The sequence below is a fragment of the Chenopodium album genome, chromosome 22, assembly GCF_948465745.1.
Source record: "Chenopodium album chromosome 22, dcCheAlbu1.1, whole genome shotgun sequence".
Classification (NCBI taxonomy): Eukaryota; Viridiplantae; Streptophyta; class Magnoliopsida; order Caryophyllales; family Amaranthaceae; genus Chenopodium; species Chenopodium album.
In genome coordinates, this window is record NC_137855.1 from 10,166,790 (window position 1) to 10,177,505 (window position 10,716).

Below are 10,716 nucleotides of genomic sequence, written 5' to 3' on the forward strand. Positions count from 1 at the left end.
TGTTTTGCATGAGGTATACTATCAATCAACAGAGAACCATCCATCTCATCCTCTTTATCTACAGCTGAATCAACATCCTTCAAGTCATTAGTATTTACAGCCTGCATATTTTCAGTATCCACACTGACACCAGCATCAACACCACCAGTATCTTCACCAGCATGAGGAAGACCAGTGACACCAGCATCACCAATACCACCAGCATCATTTACCACACCTACACAAGAAGCAAATCAAAATAAGTCGCAAATCAAAATAAGTCAACAGTATAAATGACAATTATCATTTTAAACAACAAGATTTAAATTAATTACTTGAGTAACCCCTTGTATAAGACACTCAATGATAATCCAATTAAAGTAAACCCTTATGTAACCCCCTCATAAACCAATAAAAGTAACCCCTTGTGTAACACACTCAATAATAATCCAATAAAAATATAATTAAAGTAACCCCTTTAGTAATCACATTAAGGTAACCCCTTAATTACCCCAATCAATAACCCCTATAGTAACCACATTGAAGAAACCCCTATAGCAAACCCACTTAAGTAACCCCCAATTAAAGTAACTCCTTAAGTAACCCCTCAATAACCCCTCAGTACCTCAGTAATCCTCTTAGTAACCCCTTAGTAACAACTTAAGTAACCCCTCAATAACCCCTTAAATAACCCCTCAGTACCTCAGTAATCCTCTCAGTAACCCCTTAGTAACAACTTAAGTAACCCCTCAATCCCTTAGTACTAGTGGAAAAAATGCCATTTGTAACAGCCTATTCGTAACGGGCGGTAGTTTTTCCGTTACAATTAACCTAGTTGTAACGGGCAAAATAATGGTCCGTTACATTAACGCACCGTAGTGATACGGAACAGACTATTCGTAACGGGCAAAATGTTGCCCGTTACAAAAATTCCATTATTTGTAACGGCCAGCATTTTGTCCGATACGAATAAGTTGGTGTTTGTAACATGCACCAGTTGCCCGATACAAATAGGTTAGTTACTTTTGTTGTTAAAATAAACCTAAAAGTCTAACTTCATTTTTCGCAGCCGTCACTTACACTCTCTCTCCTCTCTCTTAATTACTCTCTTTCTCTCTCTTTGAATCCTGCTTCCTCTAGTGGCGATTTGTTCTCACTTCATTCTCTTTTCCACTTCTCCTTACCTCCATTTTCTTTCTCCTCCCTCCATTGATGAAACTACCTTTAATTTATCCTTTTCTTGGGTTTTTGATTTGATTTTTTTTTTTTGCGATTTATTGATTGGAGTTGATTAGGTGAGAAGGTTAGTAAGATTAAGGATCTGAGCTCGATTGCGCAGAAGAGGTTTAATATGCGAGAAAATATGAAGAAAGCCTACGCCGATTCAAAGGAAGCTCGCCGATCATCCGCCGGATCTCAGCAAAGCGGCGGCACCGATACTTCTCCTAGGGTTTCACCTCTTTCTCTCTCTTTTTCTTGCATTTATATTGGTTATTTTATTTTTTGTTTGTTTGATGATTTAGGGTTTAAGTTAGTTACAGATCTTGAATTTCGTCTTTTAAATTGTCACATTTTGGATGATTAATTTGCTGATGATGTTTCTGTTTATGGAATTAGTTGTCGGTTGATGATTTTATCTATCTTGGCTGATGAATTGTCTAATTTTGGTGGTAATATTGTTGTAAATTGAGGTTTGATTGTTGCGATGAATGAGATTTTAGTTTGTTTTTTCTGATCCATTCGGTTATTGCTGAATTTGCCTAGTTGATATGAGGAATGCTTGTTGTAGTCTTTTAACGATCTATGCTTGTATGTGAAATTTAAACCTTCTCATGGATTTTTTAATTGGGGGTTTTTTTTTAATTGAAATTTCACTAAAATGGAGGAAAGTAGTATCAAAAGGAGAAGAGTAGTAGCAGTAGCAGTAAGCTAAAAAGAAGAAGAAATGTAATGGTGTTGATGATGAAGTTGAGTACCCTTATTTGCTGTCGTATTTTCAACATTCTAAATCGTTGTAGGGTATTTTGATTTTAATGGGGATTAAGGTTTTGTTTTTCCATTCAAGCTTTGCCGTTTAATGAAGGGTAGATTTGGTCAGTTAGGTGGGTTTTCAAGTTTGTTGGAAAGCATTATTGTGATTATTTAGGAAAGCACCAACCCTTGTAATATTTTAATCCCTTTATTATTAAATGAACTGGCTAAATTTTTTGTGGCTTCCTAGTATTTTTTATGGATATATTGGAGACTTGGAGTATAATTTGCATGCTTATGTGTATGTAGATGAATTGGAGAAGATACCCAGAGTTTCGTGTCATTGTTCAGCCTACACTAGGTTAGGTTTCTTGCTCTATTCTGCAAGTCCTGCATCCTGCTTCTACTTGATGTAATTCTTGTCTTTCATACATACATCATATTTGCCTAATGTAATTATTATGCTTTGAAATAGATCACTCTTTGTCAGATACGAGGTTCAAGAATCACTATAATGGATCAATCTTCACATACGAGGTTCATGAATCTGTATAATAAGGGACTATGAATCACTACTCATAGTCTCTTAGGTAAGCATCTTGTACTAGTTTTTGTGCCCTAACAATAGTTTTGATTGTGGATAACTGGATATATCAGACCTTAAGTATTGAATTTGAATTCTCTTTAGTTACATTTATGTGTTGAGGTTATTTCTGTGGTCCATATCACTAGTGGAAAAAACTTCATTCGTAACAACTCATTTTTAACGGGCATAATTAAATCTTTTAGATAGTTTGCAAATTTTCAAGTTTCTGGGCTAAATTTTGTTTTTGTAGCATAATCTCTTTCTCTCTTGAAACTTCATGCCATGTAGCATTGGAGTTGGTGTTGACTGTATCCTTGCTTCAATATCTTGTTGTTACAGATGGTAAGCCTTCGCCTCTCGTTCAGCGACCAGCTTGGAATTCAGTTGAAAAATTGGATGCCTTGATGTACAGACTTGGTCTTGCGGATAATTCCTCTGAGACTTTATTTGTTCTGAGTTGATTGTATACTGCTTACACGTTGATCCCTAATAGTTTTTTCTTCCTTTTTTTTATTTTTTATTTTTTTATTTTCTAAATATTGTGTTTTCTATGATGATGCAGCTGCTATTTCTATACATTGTAAATGTTGCTTATGGTTGCTTTAATGGTTATGGTGGCTTCAATGGTTATGGTTGCTGCAGTTGGAGCTGCGATTACTCCTTCTCTTGGATGCTGCTTTTGTTTGGATGTTGCTGTTTCTCTTTATTTACTTTTTTTGTTTTTTTTTTGTTTAGTTTTTTTTTTTTTTTTTTTTTTTACAATATTATTGAGATGTAAAATTAAATTTAGTGTTTGATAATACGTAAAATTGGATTTAGTGTTTGATAATATGTAAAATTGGATTTGGTCTTTAATAATATGTAAGATTGGATTTGATATATGTTATTATAGTTAGTATATAGATGGTGAATGGATAAAAAAAAATAGGGGTATTTGTAACTGGCACATTATGTGCCCGTTACAAATACTCCTTAAATTTTGCCTCTTTTAGACATTATTTGTAACGGGCAACATAAATGTCCGTTACAAATAAGTGGTTATTCGTAATGGGCATTGTACTTGCCCGTTACAAATAAGTGGTTATTCGTAACGGCCATTGTACTTGCCTGTTACAAATAAGTGGTTATTCGTAACGGCCATTGTACTTGCCCGTTACAAATAAGTGGTTATTCGTAACGGACATTTCACCTGCCCGTTACGAATAACCACTTATTTGTAACGGGCACTGCCCGTTACAAATAACATTGCCTATCTGTAACAGCTGCATACGTAACGGCCGTTGCCCGTTACGGATAGGCTGTTTTTGCCCGTTATGAATAACCACTTATTTGTAACGGGCACTGCCCGTTACAAATAACATTGCCTATCTGTAGCAACTGCATACGTAACGGTCGTTGCCCGTTATGGATAGGCTGTTTTTGCCCGTTACGAATAGCCTTTTTTCCACTAACCTCATGTAACCCCTCACTAAGTAACTAACCCCTTAAGTAACCTCTCAGTAACCCCTCTATAACTATACTAATTAAATCTTATCCACAAAGTTGATAATTGTCACTATACTAAGCATTTTGCACGTTTTACTTGCACATTTAAACAAGAAACAAGTCATAACATAGCAAAAACAGATCACAAAACAACAAAAACAAGCACTTGACCACATAAACAGCACAGAAAAGAAAAAATAAAAGCAAAAAAAAAAAAAAAACATATGAACACAACAAATACAAGTGATAACATGCAAAGCAAAAATAATCATGAAACTTATGAAGATTGATTATCAAATATTGATAACATGCAAAGCAAGAATAATTATGAAGATTGATCATCAAATATTGTTATAACAGAACAATATAAAATAATCAAACTTGGAAAACAAATGAATTGAAATAAATCACCACAAACTAAAGTAGAAAACATACAAAACAAGCAAAACACGATGAATAATCAACCAACAGAGTAAAAAAAAGAGTTTAAAAAGCATAATTGTAACCTAAGGTTTCAAAATGAAAATTATCAAACAAAAACAAGAGAAACACGATGAATAATCAACCACCAGGAAAAAAAAAGAGTTAAAAAGCATAATCGTAACCTAGGGTTTCTAAAATTAAATGATCAAACAAAATGAAACCTATAAAACAAGTGCGTGTAACTTAAAATTATGAAAACCTAGGATTTGAATACTGAAATTCAAAACAAGTACAAAATCAACAACTAATTCATGATGCGAAATGACAAAAAGAAATCGAAAACAAAAAAAAAAAAAAAAAAAAAAACCGCAAATATAGAGTTATTATGAAACCTGATTCGTCGCCATTTTTGATAGATGAAGATCCTGTAATTCAAAATGAAAAGAAATAAAAAAAAACAAGTTACAAAATGTAAAATAACAAAAAAACAAAATCAAAAACAAAAGAGAAATTAATATAAACAGAAAATAAAAAAGCGAAATTACCTGAATCATCGCCATTATTGTGCAAAGAAGATCGTTGAGTACTCTTACCGTAAACGAATTTCAATTTTCACATTGCTTTGTGAAGAAGATTGATGAAGAAAAATGAATAAAAATTAATTTGGAAATATTTAGGAAAATTAAACAAAGAAATTCAAGGAAGAAAGAGACATTCAGAGAGATGAAATGGAAGGACACAAAGTTCAGAAAGTCATAGTGAAGTGAAAGGAAGACGAAAAGGTGGTTAATGCATTGAAACAAAAAAAAAAGAAAAAAAAATTTAAATGTGTTAACAGAGTCCGTTATAACGGAACTCCGATAAGAGGTTTGGGCCAGCCTTGTTTCGCGTTTGGGCCTCATATTGTGGCTGGCCACACATATGAAACTTTGTGTTAAAACATTCTTATTTGTACTTGCCTACTTATTAAAACATCTATTAAAATTCACAGTATTCATTTAAAATTATAGTGAGAAGGTAAATTAAGTTCTGATTTTCATATTCAATTTTAGTTTGGTTTTTGTGTGTGTGTGTGTTTTTTTTTTTTTTTTTTTTTTTTCTCTGGGAAATTATACTCCAAGCAATGGACTAAAATTGGCCCTAATGTCATACTTTGTATATTCTGGGCAAGTCCAACATTTATTAAATGGGCCTAGTTTGTCTGAGGCCTCTATCCATTTTTCGTGCTAATTGGACTGATTTTAGTCCACATTTGATGTTTGATGCACAACTTTAAAAAGGCAATTTCTAAGCTGCACCCTGAACAAGACCTTTCATTCATTGCAAAATTTGACCATAGTATTGTAAAATATTATGTTCCAATCTTGTACTAAAAGAGTAAAAGGTATTTTCTACTTTTTTATAATACTGAGTAATTATTATCAAATGTGAAATTCTATAATGTCATGAATTGTCATCCTTAAAATGACTACCCCGTATAAATATTTGACTTTGTTGGTCAAACATATTAAAAAGAATTTTCTTTTTCAAAAGTTTTTTTTGTTAATTTTGAATATTAATTTCTAATAATTTTTGTATATTTTTTTTTTTAATAAATTATGAGTTTTTAAAAAAGAAAATCATTTACAGGCCAATAAAATATAAATAAAAAACGTCAAGAGTATAGTAGTAGCAATTATAAGGATGACTACATGATAGAATAACAAAATATTAATTTTGTTCTATAAACTCCATCACTATCATTAATTCACTAGTTAATAAACGGCGAGTAGAAAGAAAAAAATATATATTCTAACGGTGTTATTATCAACCTTAATCTCCAAATTTTACATTAAAATGCTCACATTATTAGGGTAGCAAGACCACAATACTCTTATTTTTACCTTTTTCATTTTATTTTATTAAGAATAGACCACAATACTCTTATAGTTCAACTCAATTTTCTTATAAAAATTAATACGTAAGTATATATTATGTTCTTAAACATTATATTGAAAAATATGGGAGAGAGTAACATATTACCAGATGAAACCATAGGCGATCGTGTAGGAAGAATGATTATTACTCCGTAATCAAATACATACAAAAATTAAAAATTAATACGTAAGTATAGATTATGTTCTTCCATACGATAATCATTCATTAATTTAAATACGTGGTTTATAATTAAGAGTTAAGAATCTAGATCCTAATGCAGTTGTCGGTGAAATACCAAATTATTTAATTGCTTACGATATTATTAGCTAATATAATTGTTTAGTGCTTACTTCATGCAATACTGTTACTCAATAATCACGATTGGCTTCTTCTATAAGTCCAATATCATGTCTTTCAGAATTATATCATATCATAAGTAGCCAACTTCGGTCCATTAGAAGATCAAAGTTTGCGGCGCGTGATCTAATTTAAATACACTAACCATGTGCATTTAAACATATAGTAAGATGTCATGACCTTGACCTAATTGCAACATACAAATTATTATTTCTAATAAGACGTTATTTGATCAATAAATACTTAAATTAGCTGGTAAGAAAATTGTTCGAACTTCACAAAGTTTTGGATTCGTAACTTGGGAACACTAACCATGAGCATATAAACATATAGTAAGATATCTCGACCAATAATGATGACCTAGTTATAAGATATGAATTGAATTATTACTTATAATAGTAAGACGGTATTTGACCGATAAGTACTTAAAGCCCATAAGAATGCTGACTGGGGAACGTAACAACTATTGTTGAGAGAGTTTTCTCCCATATTAACTCATATCTAATCTGAATTAGTCGGGAGTCTAGTAAACTATGTTCGTAAAAAGCCTAACAACATCCATACATAACAATAGAGACCTGACTAAAGTTACTGAAACTTCATTAATCACACAACACCAGCCTATATTTATCAGAAAACATCACTAGCTAGTGATATTGATGTAATTTGCTTGCATAGTTGTATAGTATTTGTCACCATATAAGCTCCAAAAACTAATTAATGTATCAGCTCTCAATGTAAATAAAAGCAGAAACATACAATGAATAAATTACATGTTCCAATTAATTAAATTTACAGGCAAAATTAAAGCGCCGCAGTACAGCTAAGCTCTGAGTTATTGTCTATGAATTAAAATGTACAACCTATAAAGTATAACTGCAATCTTGCTCCTTCCTCTGCATCATAAATTATTTGCCCAATAGTTGCCTACATAATCTTATAAATATAATGTTTATTTATTTATTTATTTATTTGTTAATATTTTAATAAGATTATAAAGATCATTAGTACACATAATTTAAATAATGAAGGTAATTAATGCCTAAACGACATGTTATGGTCAAACTTAACTTATAAGTACACTTCTTAAGCTATTTTATTATTCCTACTAGTTGGCTAGTTGTTTTGCTTATCATAGTAAGTCAAAAGTCAACGTTTATAACTTTATTAGAGTGATCCTTATACTAAGAATTTTGATTTGTAAAGACCAAATAAGTAGGATCTTGTTTGAAAGCTAATGTTACTTATAGTAGTCAAAAGTAGTAATATTCAAATTAGGGGTTGGACTTTTTATAAAAGAAACAAAGAAGAAAATTACGGATTGGACCAATATTGAAGATGGTGACAACTATTTGGTACTAATAAATTGTGGTCATGTGTAAGTAATGAACTTGTGCATAGTTTGTGACAAAAAACTATCTTTCAATTCTAAACAAAATCACATATGAGAGGGAGAACTATTACCATAAAATTCTTATTAAACTTTACTTTTAAAAAATAAGTTTCAAATATAAGCAAGTCTAATCATATGGTTATTTAGGTCCAAACTAGTAAACATATAACATGAAAATTAAGCTTACTCAAATCTAATAAGGACATGTTCTCATTGACTGAAATGAGCTGAACTAAACTGAACTAAACTTATTAGAGCTGAACTGAACTTATTAGAGCTAAACTTAACTGAAATGAATATTTTATAAGATAAGGTTATTATGAGCTAAAATGAGCTGAACTGAACTTATTAGAGCTGAACTGAACTGAAAATAATCGTATGAGAACAGACATAGCTTATAACTTAATTAGAGTAATACTGTTTTTAAAAGTACAAAGAGGCTAGGTTGTGTTGTTTGATTTGATTTAACTTTAACTAATTATTTGTATATTGATCGAACTTGAATTGGGTACCTCTAATCTTTCCTTAATTAATACTTGTATGAATTCGTGGTTTAATTTGAAATTATTTGAATATATTGTTGTATAAAATAAATTATTTATTTCTAATAATATAATGAAGGATGTGTTGCTCAAATTGACTTCTTTAAAAATAAAAATAAAAAAAATAAAGATAATATTAAATCAAGATAATATGACAAAATTCAAAGTCTAAAGTTGAAAGGATAAATGGAAGGAATAGTATGAATATGAAAATAATTACATAATCTTAGTCATTATCATATGCTAAAAGCCTAAAATAATGATAATTTGTATAGATCATGAACTAAAGAAAATTTTTGGTAAAGATTTTGTTATTATTAACCCTTTCACCATGTTGTTATTAATATTATACTCCTTATGTTGAGCAATAACCCTATAATTATGATACTACAAGCCTACAAGTCTATATGACTTTGCATAGGCATAATGTTGCTTTTAAGTACAATTCATAAATTGTGACTGTTAGTACAGTTTCAACCCTGGCATCCACTTAATTAGTTGAGCATGTAGGAATAGTAAGATCATTACACCAAGCATGCGTATTAAGCCACATATGAATTGGACAATTTGGACTCACTCTTCTCTTTTAATTAAAATTTCAATTATTTTTTAAAATGAATTCAATAAAACAATTACTTGTATTAGAAAAGAATTGCTCACTAGAAAATTATTATTAAAAAGATGAATTCTATGATTATTAGTAATTCCCCTATGTAATAGTCTTAGAATAATTGATAGATTATATATATGTTAATTTAACCTTAATAGGCTCTTAGAATAATTGATAGATTATAAGTTAATTTAACCTTAATAGGATCCTAAGGGGAAGTCCAAACCAAGTGCTAATATTAATGGCTCTACATCTGTAATCAAATAATAGTTTTTCGACAATGATAAATAACTTAAATTTTTATTCATCGATAGATTTTGGTTAGCCCAATAACTTGTAGGCGACTAACTAACACTATTGATACAACGGTATTAATTAGTTAAATAAGTCAAGTGAATTAGATAGCAACCAAGTAATATAACCAAGTAAGACCATAGATATTAAAACTAGCAAGCAATCGAAATCTGTTCACCAAAAACGATAATAAAAAGACAAAACTGGCCTCAACAACACAAACTTTTAACAGGGTGCATATAATAGCATGAACTTTGACTAGTAGCCGTAACAGCACCAACTTCTTCATCGGGTGCACAAAATATCATAAACTAGGTTAGTTCTCGTGCCATGCACGGTAATTTTCAGTAACCATTATTAACTTATAATTGTAAATACTTCGTATCATTCTAATTAGGTTATTTATAAACCGAAAAATATCTGAAAATATAGTTGACAAATTTTGATATTACAAGGTATTCATATAAAATCATTATTTATTGTCTAATAATGAAGGATGTGTTGCTCAAATTGACTTCTGTAAAAATAAAAATAAAAATAAATAAAGTTTAATTGGTTGTAAAAATATGAAATAATACACAAGTTTAATTGACAAATTTCTCATACATTTCAATTTTTATATATTACACACGTGTCATTGCTGGTGTGTCTTTTAGTACGTATATAGTTATTGATGAAACCTAGGACCGAAACTTTTATTGAATACGTGGAATCTTTAATATTTTATTAACTTTTTGCAAAATTTGATATTATATTTAGTTCTCAAGGTCCAAATTGACCCAAGATCTTAATCGAGACATTTTTATAGCACGCAAATTGATGTTTTTGTAAATTTTTTTGCTAAATTTGATCACAAAATTGACCTCCAAAACCTCGTTTGATAATTTTTTTTTTTTCTGCATACAAGTTGAGGCACACAATACCAGACGGTTTTTTATGATAATAAAATATTAGATACCATGTCTTCGGCAAAATTTTTGGTATCGAGCTTTATTTATTATATTTTGTGCACCCAATGAAGAAGTTTGTGTTGTTATAGCTACTAGTCAAAGTCCATGCTGCTACTTGCACCTTGTTAAAAGTTTGTGCTGTTGAGGCCAATGTCGCCTATTAAAAACGATAACTAACTAATTAAACATGAATAAGAAATATTAAATAT

The 10,716-nt window shown here is 30.5% G+C and overlaps 1 long non-coding RNA gene across 2 annotated transcripts; it reads left to right on the plus strand.

The window, feature by feature from the left end:
* Positions 1-1,052: 1,052 nt before the first annotated feature.
* On the plus strand, positions 1,053-3,489 carry LOC145606022 (uncharacterized). 2 transcript variants are annotated; one of them, XR_014105195.1, is made up of 4 exons: positions 1,053-1,429; positions 2,260-2,311; positions 2,426-2,540; positions 2,876-3,489. It is a non-coding gene; the product is annotated as an uncharacterized LOC145606022 (long non-coding RNA). The 2 variants fall into 2 exon arrangements; XR_014105194.1 differs by having other exon boundaries at positions 2,426-3,489.
* Positions 3,490-10,716: the final 7,227 nt, after the last annotated feature.